The 25,433-nt window shown below is 36.8% G+C and overlaps 1 protein-coding gene across 1 annotated transcript in view; it reads left to right on the forward strand.

Annotated features, from left to right (window-relative positions):
* Positions 1-10,901: 10,901 nt before the first annotated feature.
* Positions 10,902-25,433, forward strand: part of LOC117234010 (connectin-like) — a 176,935-nt gene continuing 162,403 nt past the window's right edge. The window contains exon 1 of the mRNA XM_033494804.1: positions 10,902-11,104. The gene's annotated coding sequence lies outside the window, so the exon portion shown is untranslated. The remainder of the gene's footprint in view (positions 11,105-25,433) is intronic.

The raw sequence follows: 25,433 nt of genomic DNA on the forward strand, positions 1-25,433 counted from the left end.
TATTATGTTGTTATTCTTTTATGTTGTATTGAATTTTTTTAGTAACTGGCTAGAGTTTCCTTTCTGACAGGTAAATTGATTGGTAAAGTTTATTTGGATGTTTTTCAAATTTTCTAAAAATATCGATATCTACTTTTATGTAAATAAACTGGGTAAAGTTCTTCCACAATTGCATAAAGTGGCCTTTGTGGAAGACAATTTCCTAGTGGAGGTTGTTTGAGAGGAAATTTTCGACGAATTTTACAACTTCTCCATCAAGTATTTCGGATATGGAAATTATTTATGGTTAATATTTTGTGATAAATTATTCTTACATCGAAAATTTCGAAGGGATCTTAAAATTGTTTTTATGATATCTGTGTGAAACTTTTGACGTCTCTTATCTTCAGCCATTGAATTTTGAATTATATCGAAAGTGTTTCGGCAACGAAAGTGCTCTGGATTAGTTCTTTGAAGGAGATTTGAAAAATTTTGTTGAGCCTTGTATCATGCAAATGGAAGACAGAAAGCTCGAAGATTGAATATTCTAGGAGATGAAGTACGAGTCAGTAGTTTTCAAACGGAAGTAGGTATTGTAAAATCAAATATCAATGCTTTTATGGTTTCAGAGGGTGTATTTCTATTTTAACCAAAATGTTATTTTCTTGTGTTGCCTTTTATTTCATAAAAGATGTTGTCAAAGATATCAAATGAAACCGAAGTATCGTTCGTTTCAAAGGATTCTATAATTTTTAATAATTTATCATTTGAAAAATTCATACAATCCCGCGGAAGCTATAATTTATAGCCCACGAGTAACATCTTAAAGCAATTCTGATAGTACCCCGTGAATTTAAATTTTTCTTGAAATATATCCGAGCCATTAAAGGACGGGTATGCTTGTGAAATTTCAAGTAGTATAAGTCAGTCTGTAGTCAGACTCCGTCAAGAAGACCTAAACCTTTTATAAATTTACTATTATGCTAATATTCGTGACTTCAACATCAGCGTATGCAATAGAGCAGTTTCCTAAAAAGCTTCTGTCCAAAGAAACTTATATCTTGCAACATAATTCGCTAAAAATTCATCTCCTGGTATAGTTGATTCATAAGCTGATATATAAATTCGTATAGTTGATTCATTTACAACGATTTCGATTAGATTACTTAATTTTAGAGCGAGCTTCGTTTTAATTTCTACCCCATATTTTATACAATGAAACCTTCTAATCCTGTCTTTATCATAAAAAAAATACAGTACAAGTTATAACAATATATCGTAGATTCTCGAATGAAACTTGCCGAGCGAAAGACAATGGACAAACTCACGTATCGATAGTTATCACCATCCATACAAGTTCGCTAGACATTTCCAACCATAGCCTGAAGCAGCGTGGCCAAGGTTTGCCAACTGTTCCACTTGGCTCGAACCTTTTCCATCTTCCCGATAAACGAACTCTCGGCTGCCAACGCGTGCCATTATCGATAAGGAGCATCCCCATTTTTTTCCCATGGATGTTCCATGGTCACGAGAAGGGAGGAAAGGTGAGAAAATAAGGAACAGAGAGAAAGAAGGATCAGAAAAACGCCAGGTTGGATACCAGGTTCGTGATGCGACGAGGAGATCGATTCGACGAGTTCTCTTGGAACAATGTCGCGGAAAAACGAATTCGAACGGAGGGCATACTTCTAACGCGTCCTTATCTGCGAGCTTATGCAAATGCCGAGCAGTTTGCTACGGGGATTTGCATAGACTAGCCCGACGATCTATACGGGATCATGTCTGGGCATAATCTCAAGACGCTCCGCCAGTTATGCACTGCCTTTTCGAGTAGTCACGTTAGCGGTTCGCCTAGTTTCTTTTTTGCGTCCTCTCTCGCGGATGCAGATTCTCCTCTTGCGAAAGGCAGCATTATAAAGCTCGATTTCCACCCAAAGCAGATTTCTGGCGAACGTTTAGAAATTAAAAATCCATTCCATGTTCCAAGCTTACGTCGCTATTACGCTTTCATGGAACTACGCTGTCGGCCATAAGTTTCGCACTTCTACGAATTCCGTTAAACTCGAGAATTTGCAGGAAATGTTGGCTTGCGATTTTGTTCCTCTAGAAAGCTTTCTAACGGAGAAAGAAAATTACCATCATCTATAAGGTTAATTTGTAATCAATAAGAAAAGTAGCGAGAGATTTGTTAGAGATGCAATTGGAAAAGTTGGTTTGAAAAATTTTGACCAACGGTATATACTTCGTCGTCTCAATGTTTAGGTAGACAGTAGTTGTAAATTTCTATTTAGATCCTGTTTCTTCAGCTACATTTATAAAAATATGAATATTGTATAAATATTCGAGGTTTTTTAACGAGTAAATGAACAGTTTGTCTTTTATTTCACCTTTTTCGCAAGTTTTCCAGCAGAGTAACGAGGACAGTCACCGCTGTGAAATTGCCACGATCGCTATCCCTGGTCTACATAGGGCTTAAACCGATGAAACATGGTCCACGTCATTGCAGAACGCTTGTTCATTATCAGAGCGGCTGAAGATCGGACTTTTGGACACTCTGCAGTGACGTTTCGTTAAGATAATGCTCCGGCTAACAGAAGTTGCCGGGCCAGAGTCAAGTTTGCCGAGAGTTCGTGAATGTGAATCTCTTTAATGGATATGTGTCATCAGGCTGGTGGAAAATGGTGGTTGGTTGGTGGAGCACAGTGGTTTCTCTGAAGTGGTTTCTTGCTTTTTATTTAGTAGTATTAACCAGACATAGGAAGACTGTTACCTTTGAGTGACATATCGAGGTAGATCTGAAATTTGCACGACGTATTTATGGAAACTCGTCAATTTGTAATACTTCGGGACTGTGTTGTCGACGTTGATACTATCTTAAGATCGAAGAAGTTGAAAGGAACTTGGATTTAAAGGACTTGTGATGTACCTACTTTAGAAGATTGGTTCAAATTAAACGGATATTATTTTATGAAAACTTAAGAATTCACTGTCGAAATACTTAAGACTCATTAGGATACAATTAAGAAAAATGGCGCAAATTAGTATGGTAGTTGTACTTTGATTTTTCACTGATTTTATTTTCAATCACTCGCAAAGAGGAAATATAATCGAACGGTGTGCAGCGAATCTCAATAGAATCTCGAATCTCGAATCTCGAATCTCGAAAACGATCTATAACCCTTCTATTCTTAACATTCTTCTAATTCTTCTAATTTTTTTCTTAGTTGCAACTGAAACGTAGAATTTATTTGTTTCAAATTAAAACGTTCGCGCCGGGTAAATTATTAAAACCGAACGTATCGACGGCCCTGAGATAAAATAGTACTCATTTGCAAATAACGTTGGTTACCAGCGCGAGTTTACAGTTACAGCGAGCCGAATTGTCGAGCAACGGTCTTGTTAAACCAGAGCTGTACCACAGTTCGTGAAAAAAAGGTGAAATAAAATGAAAGGAAAAAAAAACTGGAAACTGGATCGCGGCGCGTGTGGTCGTCGATTAACACTTCGTGGTTTTATTAAAGCTCGTTTCGACACCATATTTTATGGTACTCGTCTTTAATTTAAACCGGAACACAATGTCAGAGAAGCGTAAAAATTGCCCAAACCCAACCAAATTCATTATTCCGCTAAAAAGTTTCACATAACGCGAATTATCGACCCAGTTCTAAAAATTTACATATATGTAGCTCCGATCTACGAATATTTCATTTCATAATCAATAAGTTCTGATAGATACGTCAATTTTAATAGATAACTACGAGCATATAACTAGGGACAGTGTGTTTCAACAGGTGACTACGCGGGAGCCCTTCAAGTTCACGAGCTCGGACAGAAACTCCAATCTTGAAGTTCCATCCCTTAAAGACAATTCTAACTTTTATCCAAACGTCACAGAACTGCTTTTAAATCTTTGCGCGAACCTTGAGCAATCGATGCCAATGATAAATGGCGCACGATAGGACTATTATTATCTTCCAATCATTTTAGTAACGTGTCAAAGCGGAACTTTTCTAATCCCTCTCGATATCTCACTGCATATTTGTTTTAAAAATGTCTATCGAATTGTTCCTTCGATATTCGTGTTACATTAATAACACGAGAAGATTTTTAATTGTTGAAGCGGTCGCCACTTCTAAGAAAACTCTATATCTGGTCTTTGTAGTTTTCTCAAGCACTGAAGCCATCGACAGCGTATAAACAATAGACTGGGACGAAGGCAAACCATAGACAGTAGACAGGCGACGATGGCTTCGGGGTTTTCAGTTATAGGATAACACTGCTAGCCGGCGAATTTGGACCAGCTGAAACTATATTCCTACTTGTACTTACACTTCTGTATTAAAATATATTTTCTACTTTGCAATTTATCCACGAGTTTCTCTGTTTATAATCATCTAATAACCTCAACGTTAATTGATAATCGTGTTCCTTTAATTATCTTGTGAACCAGTCCATATCTTTGTCCTTTTACAATCTTAAATATCGTCTTTTGAACAACAAACAGTACCAGCCTTTGCCTGAATAATAGTATTAGTCCTATTATAGTATTTGTTTTAATAATAGTATTGTTCTGATATTAAAGTTCAGACAGAAATAATCTAACGTCCAACTGACATAAAAATCCTGCGATTCTCAAAGAGACAACGCTGTAGATGTGTAAGCATTCTTATATTCGTACGAACATAAATGAAGAAATTGAACTTTTCTCGAACAAAAATTTAGTCGATCTACTAAATTCTATGAAATATCATAATAGCTTTAGTTAATATTAATAACGCACTCTGTGGACCTTTGCACTCTTGAATTCTCGAAGAATGCAGTCTGTGTGGTAATAATTATGAAATAAGCTAATCTTCCAATCCTCCAATTTTGACACAAAGCCTATGTTTCCCTTAACGAGGCACGCGCTTTTCACGGTCGATTTTCAAATTCGGTTACGGGCTACTTTAATCTGATGAGAAGTTACCTTCCAGTCGAAACTTGGTCCCTGTGCTTTCGCCACGATAGTGTTGATTAATTTGTTCCGAAACGGCTTATCTGGCCGTACTGGCGGACTGTAAATGCAATCGAGTCGCGTGGTGTAGGCGAGGGCTAACTTTCGCATAGTTGCCACAACAAGTATTTATCTTTCCGATAGTTGGCTCGCAAGAACTGAACCACGCCGTTCGAAAACACGGTTATGCCGCCAACTCTGGACCTTCCTTGTCAGATTTCACTTCAGATTTCTCGTTAGTCTCAAGTCGTTCATCGAACCGGTGATTAAGTTTCTATGCTGTTTAAGTTTTATGGATTCGCAGGATTCGAATGGAAATCTCGCGTGGCAAACATGATCTTTCTCAAGATAGATCTGCATTTCGGTTTCATATTTATTGGTTCTGACGAGAATAGCTTTCTTGTTTGCTACAGAAACTTCCGCGATTTTATGAAAACACGCGATCTGTAGATTGGTTTCCGACTTCCTGTAACTAAAACGAACGTTCGTCTAATTATCGACGAAAAATTCGAAGGCTAAAGGAATAAAGGCTGCAGAGGAAACACATAAGAAGTTATATTTTCTGTTTTTTTTATAGAACAGCAATTCTTATGTTCGATATACCGTGAACTAAACACGAGCTATTAAAATAATCGTACGCTACACGATATCAATTAACTGATTCCACGATAAAATACGTATCTTTGCTACTCTATCGAAGTCTTGAAAATGTTAGCTATATGATTTTACCAATCTTCGTGAAATTAGCTACCTTTAGAAAGTATGTATTTATAAGCGTAATGTTTCTATACGATGAATGAATATAATCGAAAATTACGCGCGAAATTCGCCATTTACTATCAATCGAAGATTCCCACGTTTAAACACCAAATTCTATCATTTAATCAACGTAACTTCCACCTCTGTTTTCTATCCCACAACCAATCATTTTGATTCCATTTCGAAAGCGGAGCACCGACCTCCCTTAAGAAAGCCGTATACACATTCTCACGCATTCGATCGATTTCAAATTGGATAAGGTGCGGCAGGGCCGAATTAAAGCTCACGAGGCCCTGAGGATCCCTTCAAGGAAGAACGAGGAAGGGAGTTAAGATGAAATTTTTATTTTATTTTGTAATAAATTGTATTAAAAACTTTTTAGTACCCATTTCTAAAATACATTTGCCTTTTTTAAAATTTTTCTTAAGGTAATTTTCTCGTTATACTTGCAAGATAAAACGTATTTTTCTCGAACAGCTAGGCCCGCGGTCATAGACCCCCTCCGTCTCTTAATCCGCGCGTGAGATCAAGAGAAACACGAACCTCGACAAAATTATTTATTCGACTATGAAATAGATGGAACATGAAACGTATCGGCCAAACGATTCTGCTCACGTTTCCAAGGCTTCCTGTTAAATTGTATGATGTTTCTATCTCTCTCGCTGCCTCTCTCTCTCTCTCTTTCTCTCTCTCAGGCGAGAGTCAGTGCCCGCGGAACTGATCCACGGAAATTCGAGTAACTTAGTACCGCGTTGCGCTCACCGCGTTTGAAGAAAATCGAAGCGAAACCCCTTTAATGCCGCCATGTTTACAGAACTTGTGTTAATTTAACTTCTGTCCTACCCTGCACGGCTGGTATTCGATTTATTCGAACGGTTTGCCAGTGCCTGCGACACTCGCTCGCGCATTCGCAATTTTGAAGAAAGTCCATCAATTATTTGTCCGAAGTCTGCAACGATCACAGAGACAGAGAGTCAGTCTAAAGTTAACGTATGATATTGCAGATGCGAAAGAAGAATGTTTGGACTTCTCGAAACCTTTAAGAGGCTTCGATTAGATGCGACAGAATTTCTAAGAAATGATCGCATCGAACGAGAGAAACAGGGAAAAAGAGAAAGAATTAGAAACAATGATAAATGAAAATCTTTTAAATCCGTGAAATTTATCTTATCTTAATCGTCCTTAAAAATTTAGTACGTGGATAACCGATATCCAACGAGACAGTCAACGCGTTTAACGAGAGAAAATGACACGGTATAACTGGTGAGAATGATCTTTCTCTTGGAAGTTCTTCTATTTAGATCGCAGGCACAATTTTCATAGAAATCGATTTCAGCTATCCGGTGGAACCAATTGAAACGGTCTGGGCATAACCTATTATTGAGTCTGCTCAATTATGAGTTATCTCCTCGTAAAGTTCAAGAGTGCAAGGTATGCGTGGCGCATCGCATCGAAGTCCTGGGAACGTTCCTCATGCGCATTTAATGGTGGGTAACGCACGAGTGGCTCCTCAATAACATACGTTATTGAACCATCCAGCCGACTTCCCACCAGCTCCGTCTACTGAAATGGAGCTGAATACCTTCGCTGTAAGAAAAGAAAATTGCGATAACGACATCGATCTCCGTAGCTGGTCCATCGACATAAGGCTCTGACAAGATGCGATGCGCTTGTTTATGGTTTTTCTCAACACTTTTACAGCCGAGGCGAACGATTGATGATCGGTGTGAAATAATCACATTGCAATGTGTAAACATGAGATGTAACTATAGTAGAATCTTTTTGTTTGCTGTTAGTTATCATCCGAATTGATTGTAACTAGATTTAAAAGCGGATTTCTATGCATTTAGGAGTAAATGAAATATGTAAAAATATATTATTCGATAAAAATTTATGCGAAAATTAAATCTCTTTCTTCGTTATCTTGAACGGTGTTGCTAAAAATAGAAATTTACAGAAACATCGAATAACTTTGTCTTCGTATGGGAGAAATTATTTTATTTAGCTCTTTTCTGGCTATTTTACGAATTAGAAGTAAAATTAGAGGATCCCAAAATTTTCGCTGCAAAATTTAAGCTATTATAACTTTGCGAAGAAAAATCGTACAAGTATTTGCTTGACGTTATTTTAAAGAGCGAAGTTTCTACCTTCAGTTCGCTGAATTGACTTTCCCTTAGAATTCAGATTCTACGTGGAAGTAGAAATAGTAATCAAAAAATATGGAGTAAATTCTTAAAAAAAAAACAAAAATTCTTTTCACGATCGCATTATTAATTTAATAGAACTCGACGGTATATTTACATTACATTACATTAACTAACGTTGAATTGAATTTTCTATGAAAGACTTAAAATTTGCAGAAATAGGAACACAGAAACCGATTAAATATCCATAGCGTTTTTCTCTCACGATTTAATTATAATAAAGAAATTATAATTTACTTATAGCAAACAAGAATGGTTTGTAGGTCGTTATACGTCGATACAGAGATTTATGATCTATTGGTTAATTCCCTAAACCGGGTCACCGTTCCTTCGATAAATGGAGATCGCTACGGCATCCTGCCGCACGGTATAATTGATCATTTCTCGAATACACCCACTGCAGCTAATGTACACGCGCATCCTGATGATTTGTAATTATATTGGCGATTGGCTGTCGCTTTATCGAGCGGCACTGTTAACGGGAAATTTATCGGAAACTGGCGGTAATTCGTATAATTGTTGATAGTGTAAATTGTCGGTAAAACGAATCGAATGTTTGGTCTATGGTTTTCACGTTATTCATAGATCATCATACGATCAACCAAAATCGTTTTCAAATTGATTCTCTAACAATTTTCCCAGAAATTATCGGATATAATGTTACTACGTTCGTCGATTATAATATTTATTTAATATTAGCCGAATTGAATACAAAGGCTGTACAGAAATAACACGACAAATCTCATTTTACATTGCTTTACTCAAAATTGCCTTTTTATTCGATCTTAGGGTTAAATCTGTATTTTTCTCAGTTTTAATAATTTTACATTTGGCTGGACCTAACAAATTCCATTCTTAATCATTTTACATCGAAATATATCTTGTCATACTTAATTAGAAAACGACATTAAAATTTAAAAATCAACAAAAATGTACTTGTATTATTTTCCCCGAGCTTCGTACGAACCAATTATCTTTCCGCTTTAAACAACTGCATCGTTATAAATTTTTGTATTTTATATTTATGTGTCTGTCTGTGTAAAGTTCCAAACTAAATACAAAGTCGCAGGATTAGTATTTTAGTATGCTAAACACACGAATCCGCCAAGAAGCTATGGAAGCGAATGTACGACATTCGTTAATTTTATTCATTTGATATTTTTCAAATTTAATAGGAATTAATTATCTTTTCGCTTTAAACTACTGTTTCGTTGGAAATTTTTCTGCTTTATGTTGCTGTGGGTGTATTCGCAGAAAAATAAATATAAAATTTCAGGATTAGAGTCTTAGTATATCGAACGAGGTAGGCACATGCTTTATATTAATTCGTTAGCACATGTTGAGAACAATTGTGTTACGCGTTAAACTAAAAGGCCGACGGTCCTTCGCAATCGTTTAATAAATTTTTTATTTCGGGCCCGCGAATGAGACACACGGATGAACACAAAGGACAGTGAAAGCGTTAACTTTTTTAATTAGTAACCGCGACATACAACGCGGCAGAAAAGCTGTCGTTTTACGAGCGTGAAAATCTGATTTAATCATCGCAATTAAAATAATTTTTCAGCGAGGTAAAAACGTAACGCACCAAGGATGATAAATTGTCGAGTCGTTAAATACTTCTAGTCGTTGCGATAATAATTTTACAAACAAATATCATTTTGATCGATCCAATTTTCACCAATATTATTTCGCTATGCAACAATGTTAACAGGTGTTGAATATCGCTTAAGCCTCGAAGTAACAATTTCGCAAACAAGTGTCATTTCGATGACGTAGGGAAATATTCCTTTATCTTCAATATTTTATATGTTCAATGCATAAAAAGTTCCAACACTCCAAAATACCATCACGTGCAAATCGTCTCATTTTCCAAAAGGTAAATGAAACAAGTCAAAGGAAATAAAAAGAAGAGGATCTAAAAGAATATTACCTTCGTAAATATACTTATATATATAAAAGAAATAAAAAAAAAAAAAAATAAAAATTCAAAGATATTTATTTCCTGTTCTGTAAAGTACAAACTGAAAAATTAATCGTCTATTAACCATTCTTTAATTCGCGAATCGTCCACGGATCAGTTACAAAGAAAAAGTTGACAAGTATCAATCGTCAACTTTCCATCCCTTCAATTCGTAAACCCAAACGTTACACCCTCGATCAAACTCCCCGTTTACAGAACGACAAATCGTAAATCTCTTGCACGCTAATTATCCACCCTCAAACATCAAAATCACCAGTTAAACGCATGTTGAAAGGGCGGAAACGTCGCCGAACATCCCGGCGATAATTCGAAGCTCAACTTCCAGCCAAGCGTAGAAAGGCGTCGCGTCGGGAGCTGTTCGAAGGAGCGAGTTAATTGTCCAACTTGTAAAGAGTATGAGAGAGAACGAGAGAGAGAAAGAAAGAGAGAGAGAGAGAGAGAAAGAAAGAGAGAGAGAGAGAGAGAAAGAGAGAGCAAGAAAAAGGAGAAGAGGGCGAGAGTTGCACAATTCACGGTGGACGTCATCGACTTAAGTGGATATCATTTGATCGCGCGGGACCTTTTCCTCCGACTAGCATCCCTCTATTTACGCAGGGGGGATGTTGCGAGGAGGGGGGATAGAGTGGGGCGGGCATTTTCGTTATACCTGACCTCGGGGACGACTTTGTACTTTGTTCGGAACGAGTCAGTCGTGCTTTGCCTTTCGCTTCGAAAGCATCGTTGTCGTTCTGCTCGTTAACGCGTGCCGTCCTATTCGAAGCGTAACTTATACACAGCAACTTAATGTTAGTGTTTTCATACGTGCGTGCGCGACTTTCTCTGTATTTCTTTTCTTAACGTTCATTAACGAAGTTTTAAAAATATATCGTAAAATATCTTTTAACGACGTCTTGGAATATTAAATTTTATTAAATTTTGAAACAACATAGTAGACCATTGAACCGATACAGTGACTTTGGATTAATATAGTGGACTGTCGAAACGATCTTTTGCAATTTCTCGAGTTTCCGAATATCGTGAACGTTAGAAGCAAAGTGAGTGTTCCTGTGCCGATTAGAGAGAAAATAGTTTCAATAGTGGAGGACAGTCTGATTTATCATCCGCTGTTTGGCTGGACGAATGTTTTAGAAAACCCTTGGGCCTCGCCGACTTGGAGAACGCCGGCGTGAATTTCGCTGCCAAAAGGTAGGGCGATTTATCTATCACTAGTCGATATCCGCGTTGATTTCTCTCAGGAGTTGACTTATTAAGATATTTCGGTCGACGAATGGATTTAAGGAAAATTTTACGAATATTATACGCAGAAGTTCAATCGGTTATAGGCCCAAAACTGGTGAAAAACTCCCATTTTTAATATTTTTAACCATTTGTAGCTCGCAATAACGTTAACCGACTTCGATGAAATTTTCAGCATGCGTGTAACCAACATAAATCGATAAAGTATTTTTTTAATGTTTGCTAGCCACGGATAAAAAAAATTCTAACCGCGACCTTTCTCACTTTCTTCGTTATTTTGATCAACTACAATTTTTTCAATATTTTTTTACACGTCGTCTAACATCTAGTGAACTATGTAATTTCTAAAATAAAAAGCTCAGATCGTTTGGTCCAACATTAAAAAAGTTATTCCGCTTTAAAGACGCTCAAATATACGCGAATCACCGTATTGTGTACATACGCAGAGATTGTATCGATTCTGTTTTGGAATTTTGTTTTGGAAGAAATAGCTTTAGGACGTGAGATGTAAACACTTGGCAGAATTTGTTCTACTTTTTGCATTTGTTTCCGAGTTTAATTTCTAATGCGACGAAATACCGTTTAGAGAAGGTGCACAAAAATAGCCCGAGCTTTGATTATGTTACAGGCATCGAATAATCATAACAAAGAATAGAGGAAAAAATTTTGTTGTAATTTATACCGCGACCAGATAGCATTTCGGCAACAAAATATTATGGCGCAATATATAAAAGTTGTACAAAATATTTAAAGAATAGAGATCAATTGGCGCAGGTTTCTGTTTTATGAAAATGAATTTTTAATTCGGTTCTATGATAATGTAGGCGGTTTTATTGATACGCGTGAAAAGTTTTTTTTTACAAAGAAAATTTCATCGAGAAGAGCGCAGCTCCGTTTAGCCGCTGTCGCGTTGTTTTCGTAGACTTTCTCGTAAAATAGGCAGCGAAAAGTGTTTCGCGAGACTTGACAAAAAAAGACTGCACGCTAATTTCTTAAATATTTTAATTATTCTCGAATTTAATAACCCGATTCGAGCGATAAATTCTCTGAAACTCTGCAAGAATCGAATAATTTGAAAAAATCGAAATTCTTTGCTCGAACATCTAGTCAGTCATCCGTCAAATGGCAAGGCAGAAGGAAAAGATTTCAAACAAAAATTTGTCTGAAACTTAAATAAAAATATCGTAAAGCAGAATATCCCCCCGGGTGCAATAAACGTTTCAGTGTTCAAAGTAAAAAGTCACTGATAAAATACTCGATGAATATTTCCAATAATCCCCCACTTTGTAGTACGTTCGGCACGTAGAAACGGTGACACACGACGACCCTTAACCGCGCCCTTAATGTGCGAGTCGATTCCGTTGAAGTTGCATGGGAAAATCGGCCGTTAAATTTGCGATTCAGCCAGTAAATATTGGGTATCGGTGTAACGAAACTGCATGCTCGAAACAGCTATCCAGCCCAACCACCCTATATCAAATATATATTCTGAACCGACGCATCGTAAACACGCGCGAACTGACCACGATCTGACCGTACTCTATCTACAGGGTGAGATCGTCAAGGGGATACGTTCAACTCGTCCCTTTCGTCTCTTGGGATGCATAATACAGCCTCGGGAATTATATTTTAATTAGTTTAAGAATCTTTTGTTTCATTGTCTTCTTTGTTTTATTCCGATGTATAGTAATCCGTTTTTCAGTTGGTGAATTAACAAGATTTAATAAGAAAATTTGCTATTTATCCTATTCTTCGTACTATATCCAAATGTTGATTAAATTTTAGATTTATATAATAGATATCGTTTCCTAACAAAGATATCCAGGCTTATCGTAATACGATAATTTTTCATAATGAGAACTAGAATAGTATGCTGCAAATTACTCTGATGGAATTACTTTAGTTTGGTATTGATCGGGAATTTGGTAATTTTAGTTAGAGATTTCGAATATTTTTATTACGAATCTGTTGATACAAGCTTTATTGGAAACCTTAATAGCTAGATTAACGGAATAATGATCAGATGTTTCAAGGTGGTAAACGGTGTTTATCTCGTTTATTATCGTAGATTTTAAAATATCCACGATAAGTGTACAGACAAAGAATTGTTCGATGTTATTAAGAAAATAAAAATGGTATAATTATGTAACTGCGACGATCATGTAAATTTGAAATGAAAGGAACTTACGAGGAAGATGATAATCTTTTACCTACCCATCTAAGTATGAATTCATAAATTCTGCTGCAAATTCGCTCGGTACTTTCAAAGTATGGTGTGTCAGAGAGAAACGATGGTATCATCCTTCGTAAAGCAGATTATTGTCTGCATCCAGTGTTCAGACGTTCAGATTTGGGTGGCTGGAAAAGTTTCGAGTACACAGGGCGAGGCACTTGAAACAGGCCACCCAAATAACTTCCTGACTTCTTGCAGATAAGGTGGAGTGTTTCAGATAAAAGTTTCTAAACTCGTAGCGAGAAACCGCGCGATAAAAATGAGATATTAAGTTCATTGCTGCTTCTTCATTTTTTCACTCCTGCATTCCTGAGGCGAACTGTTTACGAGATTCTTTCAGTCCATCGCTTTTGATTTCTATCGGATACGCGGACATTTTTCAATAATGTCGCCTATAAGAACGCCCCAAGACTATCAATTTAAGAATATCGTCAGTATCTCATTTAATAGAATCAATATGTATTGTTCAGACAATATTGTTAATATTCATTGACAAACCACATTGCGAGAGTCTTGAAATATTGACTATATCATTGATTGTTTAAGGGGACACCTAAGGATTTTGCTGCAGAAGAATAAAAGTTTTGATTGTTCTACAGGAAAGACAAGAAATATGAATATTTTTAAAAAATTGCACCCTCGTTGTACGAATTTTTCGAACATCTGCTAAAATTCCTAGATGAATTTGTCGTTCGTATTATAATAAATTATTTCTGTTAGCGTTATAACAAGAAATCGAATTTTATACATCGATTTTTAGATATCGAATTCGATATATAGATATTGTCATGAGAGGGAAAATAAGTTTAATGTTTAAAACTGCGCTGTGCTTCATTTAAGAAGACTCATCTTCTCGCAATTATCCTTAAACGAACATCAAACACGAAAGTATCATGTTTTTCTCCAGAAGATAAATTACTTCCACAGAAAATCATACTCTGGCTTAATTACCCCGAGACAAATATTAGACATCGATCTTACGCTACCTTATAAAAGAGTCTTCTTAATTTCCTTAACTCTCTCGGCTACCAATAGAATACTATTTTTATGGAATTATGAAACAATTACGGATCACGATAAAATACGCTGTCTCCGTATACAGTTTCGGTCGGTCTCTCGTAATTTCATCTCTAAAGAGGCAATTTATCATTTGTTTTCTATTATCATTATTGGAACAGTATACGTATCAGCTGAAACTCCATTCTTTAAACGAATAATACACGTCAAACATTTTCTTATTAACAAAAAATTGCACCGTCATAAAAACTGCATCTAAACTTTATAATCCGATTTAACCATCATTTCTCAAAATATAGTTAGAACCGCCACGCACCATCCAGTCCATTTATAATATATTTTGCAATACTCCATGCATCGCGATATAATATTTTTATAATATCGGACAAATTGAGCGGAAAAATCTACCTTCTTTTTTTTTTTGAATAAAAAAATTAACACGAAATATCCTATAAACCACGCATCGTCCACGTAGTCGAGATTTCCTCGTGGAAATAGTCCCATAGGATGCTCGACTGACGTAATTCCCGAGCCACCCTGTACGCGCAGTCCGCGTCCATGCGAGAGAGCGGATATCGGCTGTGTATGTTTGCGAGCTTCGTGAGGTTAACTCGCAGCGCCGGAAGCATTACCAGGAATCAAGTTTACGTTTCCTGATATGCGTATTTCCAGGCTGTGACATATGATTTAGACGTCATGCAGGCTTCCCCGCGGCCTCACGATCACTGCCACGCGCAACCCCTGTTTCCAGCATCATCGTCACACGTCGAAACTTGCGCGATTTTACGAGTCGAAGTTACGTTTCCTGACGCGACCCTCCATCGAACGTCTTCGACCTCGTTTTTTCCTTTTTTACTTCCTTACTGTATCATCTTATCCAACGATTTAATCGGATACCCGATATCCATGTCAATACCTTTCTTCCTTCGATGGTTTCCTTCCTATGGATCCTCTTCTTTCTCGTTTTTATCTCTTTAGAATAACATCCTGCCTATGATATAATAGAATTTGGTGGACCGTTTTGCGATATTGTCGTTTTATTTGATATTTCGTATTTATTAAACATCGCGTCGTTATATATCGTGTAGAAAATTTGACTTTTATCGCGTTTCAACTGCGAATTCGTATCGGCTAAAAAGTTCTTTATAAACGGAGAACTAAAGAAGACGTAAAATTACGTTACTCGTTCAATTATCAAAAGGATAAGAAATAGAATTGTCTGGCTAGAATGATCCAGTTTAAATCACCGACATTTATTTCTAAGAAATCCGATAGAAAAATATTCTCCGTAACAGAGCAACCGATCTGTAACGTCGCAACTGTCCTAATTCATTTGAAACGTTTAAACGGTTGAATTTCGCTGATACAAACGCGAAGCATGACAAACACGGGTCGAATGGAAAGCTAGATGGGTTTTTAATGCGTTACAGGAAACTTCGTACAGGAAATAAAGAGCCAAGTGAATTATATCGACGTTTTATATTGTCTAACAAAAATCGAGTGGAAATCGAACCAATTCTCCAAAATCCCAGCTGGTTATTTATTACAGAATAAAACCGATGCCAGCAAATCAAGAGATTCGCCGTGCAGTTTCATGTGCAACTTTCGCTCGTCGGTGCACGCAACTTTTGCTTCTCGAAATCTCTCGGGGAATTTAATCAAACAGCGAACAATAACGCGAATCTCTGGTCTCTGATGTAAAATATGATGTATTGTTTTATTGGTTTCAATTAACACCACCCACGAAGCAGGAACCATATATTATTCCGATTTTTTCTTTTTTCCTTTTTTATTTTTTGGAATCGGAGATTGCATAGCTCAGTCTAATAACACAAGTTGATTCATACCAGCAATGAAAATTAAATCTTTCCATATATTTTTTTTATCGAAAATTGAACAGTGTTACGTAGAAATTATTTTTATTCAGACAAATCTATATAGGTATACGTAAATGGTATTGAAAGATGTTTTAATAAATATATTCTGTTTTTAAAGACGAGTGTTGATTTATAGTATCGGGTAACAATTTTAATTACTTAGAGTCACGTTTCATGTTATTTTTGAGAATTGTGGATCTTAATTGCCGAAATAAAAGTAAAGGAACACTAAAGTTACACTTAGCATTCATATTAAAATAGTTTTACATTTATTTAATAAACGATTTTCAGGATCTTCGCCGATATACATCTGCACGCGTCTCGGCAATCTCTTAGTCTCACCATCTTCCGTACCACATACTCGTATTCACATACGTGTGTCACTACTACGCGGCCAATCTAATCTAGCACACATAATTATACATATCTCGATAGTTATATTACTTTTTTAATATTTCTATAAATATTGAATATAGTTAACTATTCGTGATGGATAGACTTATCGTTCTACTTCGTATAATTACCACTTTATTCAATCAACTCGTTTGATACTGTAGTTCCTAATTAATAGTAATTAGAGCGTCTCTAACTCGTAATTTGCTACGTTCTCACAAGGTCCATCGGGTAACGCTCTCATAAAACCAAACTGTCCGAAACCGTTTCAGACACTTTTCAACCAGACATAAGAATCTAGCACCCCTCCCCCCCCCTGCCCCTCCCTTAAAGACGTTCCTATACAGTAATATACAACTCGTACAATTCCGAATACCATAAACTTTTCGTCAGAATAAAGAAAACGTCACGATGATAAAACTTCGGTATATGGTAGCTTTCAAAAAATATTCGATAGGTATATTTGTTATCGATCGTCTTCCACACTGGACGCATCGAAATTGCTCTTCAAATTGTGGGTAGTAAACATATCTCCCTCAGTATCTCGTAAATTGTTACAGCTAGAAAAATGGTGTAAATGGATGAATTTTATATTTTTGGAGCAACGAACTTTCATTCGTTTAAATAATGTATTCAATGTTATTACGTTTCGCTAAACTTTTCCCATCGATTTCTATGTATAGACTACATGTCTGATTAAAATTGTTAACTTTTTTTATAACGTTTCTGCTGTTTTCGAGGCAAAAAAAAACCCCGATTTAAATTCTTTTCAAACAATTCCACTATTGTCCATATTTCGTAAAATAATTCGAAAAAGTTGTAATCGAAATATCAAATTTCAAAGCCAAGTAATTTCTCAAACATTTTCCTCGATTGGAACTTCGAAACTTGGGCAAAACGTGCTCCACATCTATCACCCTTCAATTACCTCCAATTACTGGAACACCGACAATCCGTCACTCGAAAAACACCCCTATTAGTCTCAAATTCTATCGTTTACAAACAAGAAGCCACCCCTTCGCTTGCTTTCCCTTTGCGGTTCGCTAGGAATTCCAGTGACCAAAATCCGCGTGACAAACGCGTCAATTACGATCGATCGGTTGAACGAACGACGAGAATAGGTACAGGTGACTCGTTGCACGCAGTTTGCAGGACGCGATTTAATAGAGAAATCTATTTGCGCCGTCGCGTCGGCGTGGCCGATTCGAGAGCCGCATTGACGCGATACGAACGTGTAGGAACGTGAAACAGCCCGCAGGCGGTTCCAACCCTTGGCCTGCCGATAATATGGGCTTGTAATTAAAGCTCGATGATCGACGCACGCCATCCTGACCGATTGATCGTTTGTGGCCTGTCAAGTCGCGATAACGTCGCCCCGAAACTATGTTCGGATCAAGATTCTTAAAACTATCGATAGATGAACATTTTCTTTTATTTTATTTTTGATTATATGGATAAGCTTTTATTTGATAAATTGCGGACTGATCGGTGAAAAGTAGTTTATAATTTGAGAGCGTAGAGTTGTACTTAGATGATAGTGATTATTACTTTGTATACAGTGATATCATTATTATACATAATAATTATACTATTATTCAACATACTCAACTTTATAGATGATGTTGCAAGCTTAATTTTGGTAATGATAAGAGATATTAACGAAAGTATAAATTTTTTTAGCAAATTTTTTTAAAAATCTGCTTATTTCGTTGAAATTTTATTCAATCATATTTCTTTTTTAATTCGCCAAAAATTTATCGAATTATCAACTTTGAATACTTTTATTCCGAGCGATTATAATCGCTATTAACATTCGTCAACCGGTTTTCTTCCCTGAAACCTAATTTTCCCCGCTTAATCATCCCTCGGTGAACTACATTCTTTTTGTATTTCAAACTACGCTCGCCCGATTTCCACGACACGGCGTTCTCTCGCCGATTCCAATTCGCACCGACCTCATTAGAAAAATATTCACAATCACCTCGTCGCATTTCCAACCGCTTATCCGTTCTGAACCCGACGTAAATTATGTTAGTTGAGCTGCGACGGGCTTGAACACGATTTTTTTCATGCGAGATCGACGCGTTATAACTCGGCGAAGCGACGTTTTATTGCCAGCCATGGCGTCGTAAATCTTTCACACAGCCCGTCCCGAAAGTTCGCCGGCCACATTTGTAGGAAATTCATTTGAAATTCATTTGAAATTCATTCCGACAGGAGAAGAAGTCACGGCAATGCCGGAGACTTTTAAAACTCCTCGCCCTCCCCGATTTAATTACTCCCTGTAACGCGGTTTTCTCATAGTCACGAGCAAAATATTCGTACACTAATTCAGGAAGGTATAACGTTGGAACATTTAACAGCGGTGAACTTTTACTTCCATTTATCGTGTATTTCTGTCGATATGTAAAGCATATTGAAATTTCATTAGCATCGTAACGAGACTATCGTGATTGGTAAGATTTGAAACCGATCTGAAAATTCATTCAAATATTTAGATCTATCTATAATTACGAAACACTAAAAATAATTATTATACATTCTGTATATTCCAGTTCTATTCTAGTTTTATATCATAGCTTTCTAGCCTTATGAATATTTCATTCTCCGATTGTATATTTAACTTCTCACGATACATTCAAAATTTCGCGCTCTACCGTCAAAATACCACTATCTTTTATTGATAATATATCGTCGACAAATGTCTTCTTTAATATTTTATCCAATGATTCGTTTCACTTTTTGAAGCAATTTTTGATAATCCGTGTTTTTATTACCGTTTACCTTTACTCGCTACGTACCAGCATATGAAACATAATTTCTGAGATTTCGCAAATGACGCAACAGAGCGCATGAGCCTAAAGTGGCCATCCTCTATTCCATACAAACCAACAACTGGTTGACTAATATACTGGTTGGTTAATTAATACGCTTGCGCCATTAATAACCGGGACGAAGATATCCAGAGGGTTTAATTCGGTGCGGCGAGTTAGCGCTCTAAAAGGCCATATTGTCTAATCCACTTTCCTGGAAACGGCCCAATGAGTTATGCTGGCACCCGCTAAGCAACATTCAAGAGACAATGCTTCGATATTGTTAATGCTTCAGAATCGATATAATTCTACCAGGTGGAAGGGTCGAAACTATTTTAAAAACACGAGAATCACAGTAATACTGAAATTTCCTTTCCACCGCCCAAGGTTCATCAAGTTTCTATAGAAGCACGTTTTGATCAAGGTTACAAAGTTTCACAATATAAAGACGACGTTTTTATTTTTGCCACACGTATTCTATGACAATTTTTGTTACCATACGACATTCTAGTAAATGAAACTCGGATCTATAGCGGACGTGTTAAACAATAAAACAGCAGTAACGCGACTAAAGTACGCTGTATCCGCTATATCAAACGCAAAACCTCAAAAACCGTACCGCAAAAATGGTAAACTTTATCGACCGGTAAAAATTCATTAGAAAATCCCCTGCGAGTGATCCTTAAGCTCTTTAAATACAGATTCGCCAATCAACCCCCGGTAGACTTAACAGTTTTCCTGCGAGGTTTCGATGTCCAAGCGGCGGGTCGCTGCTTCTCCTTGGCCGGCCATTAATTTCTCGAGCACGTAGCCCACCGCTCGTGTTCTCTTTTTATATTTCGAGTCACCTCTTCCTGAGGTAAGCGGCGTAGAAACTTCGTGTCCCGCAAACGAGTTCCGAGCCAATGCGGCGCGGGGGTTCTGCACGGTACAAACGTGCGGAACGATCTCCGCTTTTTCTCCGACAATCCCCTTTCCACTATCGTCCGTCTCTTCGGTCGCCATCGTTGCGAACGGGTCTACGCCGTTAAGGCTGCAACTTCATAAGCGGCAACGCGGTTTCTTTTGCGTGTCGCGACGCAAAAATGAACGACTTAATTGAAAACCGGGGAAATAGAGTTCGAGCTTTAGGTTTCGTGGGTTTGCGCGAACTGCAAATTCCAAATCTGACGTTGTATAGCTTAGGGATTTCGTTAAATTAAATTTCAGGTTTTAGTCTGGCTCTTTATAGCGCGGTTCAGATTGGTTTTCTGTGCAGAGAGTTTAGATTTCGTGGTATAGTTTCGATTTTCCGGATTATTGATATTTAGAGATATTTTTTACATTTATCGTTACAAGATTTCATGCGAGAAGATTTGAAATCGTTGTTCGGTTTCCTGTAGCTTGGTTTCTTGGCATTCGTATTTCTTGTTTTGTAATTGAATTTTTATTATTATTTGTATTCATTTTTGAGCAAAGTTCATATCCTATTTGCATGGACTAGTTGGCTAACAAGATAGTAGGCTTTGGATAGCAACTCTCAAATTTTCTGAACCATTGGTATTTAGAACTTACAAACGTTGCAATATTTTATTTTTGTTATGCTACGTAGGATATTTTTATACTCGTATCGAAACAAATATCGACACGATGTCGTGCAACATTCGTCTCAAACCTTTTTTGTATCATCCATAGTTTTCGGGATATTTTCGTGTTTTCGGATAAAACGGACACACTGTACATCGAAGATCGTTTTCACAGCGGAAACACTCTGCGTATTCTCAGCTGATTCCAAACTTGCGCTAGAAACTCTCCAGCAACTAGTCAACTTACACTTACGTTACATTTCTTCGAACCGCAACCGATCTACTCCGACTTTTCCGTTACGCAACGAACATTTGCTTCTCTCCTTTTCGATACTTTTTGAAGTACCGACAAACATGGAAAAATCGAGGGAACAGTAACGAAGAAGGACTCTTGGTTCATCGATGCTCTTTCCTGTACTCGACCTAACGAGGAAAAGGAAAGTTGGAAAAGACGATGGAAATACGCTACTCGAAACTTGTCGTTTCGGTTTGAGGAACCGAACGTTTGGTATATTTGTTTATAAACGTGTTCACGACCACGTCGATCGTACGTTCAGTTGAATTTCATCATCTCGTGCTTCCTCGCGCGCATTCCGCTTCGCTTGCTCGAAATTTAGCCGGCCAACTCGGTAGAAGCATTTCCTTTTTGTCGCTGTGTCGTCGTTTCGCGAAACTTACGCGTTAGACTATCCCCTCAGTCGAAAGTGGCTCGTTTGACCCACGTGGCCAACTTCCAAGATTTTCTGCCGGTCTGTGAAATATTAAAATTACTCGCACCAATTGGATCAGAGCTATCGACGATGCATCGCGGAAACTGGTTTGGAAAAGTGGATTTGGCTGGTTCGTAACGTTTGTTGGGAAAGTTTGGGCAAAGAAACATCATGACTAGGGAGATGGTTTGGATTTGACAGGAGGATGAGTCACGTTGTAACGAAATATTGTTGAAACTTTAAAGCAACTGTCTAGAGATTCTGTTAGACATTGACGCGGTTGACTGCTATCGAAGTGAAAGAAAATGGCAATTAAGGAGGTCGTTTGACAGGAGGATGAATTGCTATACGAAGTGATAAATTTGCAGAAAATATTAAAAGATTGAAGAAAGAGTGATTTTTTGGGAAAAAAAATTTCCACGTTAGCAGCGATTAGAATGTTTGATGACTGTTATTGAAAATGTTGAGCATCTAAAGCGTTAGATCGACTGTAAAATTTTTATTATCAAAAAAATAAAAAATTCAAGATTTGTCAAGATTCTATTCAAACTTTAGTCCTATATAAATGTTAATTAGGGCATTGCTACGTTGCGCTTTTAAACAAAATATTTCCCTGAAAGAGTCGTTTAAAAACTGCTACCGAGTAAATAAGAACCTTCAGGAGAACTTCAAAGAGAGTTATGAAAGCGGAAATTTAGTCATAGACAGTTAGTCAAAAACATCAGTACTTCAACTCAAAGACTGCACTGCGTTAATAAGTTATCCAACTCGAAATCACGTAGTAAAATGTAACTTTAAAATTCACTCCAAAAATCATAGAAGAAACTCTTCAACAAACAACCCTCAGTTTATACACACACCCTTATATAATAGTATTAAACCAAAGTTAATTGAAACCAAACATTTAGGACCACGAGATTATTAAGTTGGTTTATTGCTTCTAAGGAATTTTAAAGACAAGTTTCGTTATAAAACCTTTCACGTATAAAATCACATTATTATGCGTATAATTTATTGTCTATTTTTCTCATTTTTTCTTTTTGTTACGATTGTTTACCATTTTTTCAAGAAATTTCGTTATTCCTCCTTGGCAGGAGGACAAAATTCTTTTTGTGCTTACATGGCGATACAAATATCACGTTTAAAGGGAAACGATACAGTTTTTCGACATTAAACATACATTTCCCCTAGAACACCTTTCAATATCACAAAATGGAATTTATTTCCACGACACATCGATGAAATAAATTAAATAGATACTGGCCGAGCTTCTCGGCCATAGATCAAACCAATCCAATTCAATTGCAGAATAAATTAAGAATAGAATTCAATTAGAAAGAGAAGGGATACGAAATTCTTGCTTTAATCACGATTGCATTTCGTATCTCTCGTTTCTCCGAGAATGCCGTTCTTTTGAGATTACACTGACACTTTCTTGAAAAAATCCTCTTGCTTCAAATAATAGAATTCATTTCAGTAGCACATCAAAGAGCACCGCGTTAATCCGGCAGAAAAATTCGAGTCTGCTTTACAAACTCTAGGCGCACCGTTTTCTCTCCCTCTCTCGCGCCCTTTTCCACCCTTACCTCCCTCTTTCTCGAAAAAAAAAGCGGAAAAAGTTAGTGGAAACGCGCGAACCTCCTTTTAGCGCAGTTGTGATTCTTGGAGCGTTCAGCTACTCTTCGTTATTTATTTCTTTCCGTTCCCCTGCCTCGTTGCCCCCACGTTTCGCCTTTGTGGTAAATTATTGTCGTCCTCCTGCCTCTTCCTGCTTCCGTCCTCCACGCCACGACGATGCCACGTTCTCGTCGTCGGGTGCTACGTACGTGGCTGAAAGCCTGACAACCCGAAGGGTAGAGGACCCTGCAACGTACTAGATTCAAATTTCGCGAAGAACACCACCAAGGATTTTTATCCGCCTGTGACGATATATCGTTTGAAACGTCCACGAGGACTAAATTTTATGGCGTATCGTACGGTTAATTGGGTCTTGGGGTGAACAAGGGCCATCCTCTGTTCGTAGGGTAGTTTGTTGGAATACTCTTCTATTAAATTGGAAGTACGTTTTATCGCGTTTCGTATAAATTATGATAGAGAGAGAGATCTCTCGTATTGTACGATACTTTAATATGAAATTGTATCCCCGTGACCTTTGTATTATTTCTTTACGTTAAATAAAAATTGCAAACTTTTTATTATATTTTGTAACTTTGTATTATTCAATATATTCCATTTATTAAACTTTTTATATTGTTAAATTTATATTGCCAATATCCGTGTGTCGCTGGAACCATTTTTCTATATTAAAATTGTACTTTCGAACGTTTACGTTATTAAAGATCCGTCATTAAGTATTGAAACACCTATATTATGTAGCTTTTATAACCATGTCTTTGTATATCTTTAAAACTCTATGTTATTAATCATACTATTCAATTTTTTTCATTATTAAAATCCTGTCACTCTCTGGCCTTGTATAGAAATTTGTATATTTCCCTTTAATCTTTTTTTTTACGTTATATCAGTATCGTATTTCACTGAAGTTTCAATAATTTTGTATCAAATTAAAACTCTGTTTTCCAATATTTTGGGAAGCTTTTTTTTACCAAAATTAATATTGTATTTTCTTGAATGTTGAATCAATATGTAGTCGTTTTATAAAACATAGATGGAAAATGATTTATTCTCATTTTTTCTCTCCGCGTGCAAAACTACAGCTGTCCATTCGAAATTGCATTGATTTAGGAAGAATCCACGTGTTTCCATTTTTAAAGGTGGTCGCTTGAATTTTTGATACTCGAGCCAGTCGCATTTTTAGCTGGAACATTTCAGCATTAGCATAAGGTACAATGACAAGTGATTTGTTACTGGCTGTCTTGCTCGCTGGGAATATTTGCTCTTTGAATATCTTTTCGCATTGTAAAAGTGAGATTTACGAGCGTAATAGAACGATATCTCGATAGTTACGCGTATCGTGTAGTCAGCTACTAAATAATACTGATTAACGCTACGTTATCGTTCTACGTTCTATTCCATGCATTATTCAAGCACAGGACTGTAGAAAAATTATTGGATAGAATATTCTATTATACGTACGTACATCGACCTACATTCGAAACCAAATTTCCCTGCATGATGCAATACTGTTGCTGTAAATCTATTGTAGAACGTTCCTTTCTGTATTACCTCGATCACCATTTTTTCGTGGAATTAAACCTTTTCGCTGCGTATTGAAATAATGGAGTATGGTAAAAACCGGTGTTATTTTGTTATATAAATGCGAGAAAAAGATATTTTATATGCGTGGAATGGAAAATTCGAATGAAAAAAAAAAGATAGAAACTAAAAGAAATTTGTTACATTTTTTTCAAAAGTTTTTCTTGCTCTTCCATAGTAATATTTATAAAAGCATTGAGAAGGATATTCTGGATATTCCGATCGGTTTCTTAATAATTCAAAAACATTCTTATGTCTGTAGATTTTCATCTTCTTCGAGCGAAACAGTTTCAACGGAGGAGATTAATCAATTCGAAGGTCGTAAGATATGCAGTGTTCTTTTAACAACAAATACGCAGATTTTGATAAAGAAAGGCATCCACACAAATGAATATTATATATCGAATTTATCAAATATGTGTTGTAACGAACAGAACCTATGCAGCAAATTGAC

This window comes from Bombus vosnesenskii, unplaced genomic scaffold (genome assembly GCF_011952255.1).
Source record: "Bombus vosnesenskii isolate JDL3184/JDL3185 unplaced genomic scaffold, Bvos_JDL3184-5_v1.1 scf7180000013302, whole genome shotgun sequence".
Classification (NCBI taxonomy): domain Eukaryota; kingdom Metazoa; phylum Arthropoda; class Insecta; order Hymenoptera; family Apidae; genus Bombus; species Bombus vosnesenskii.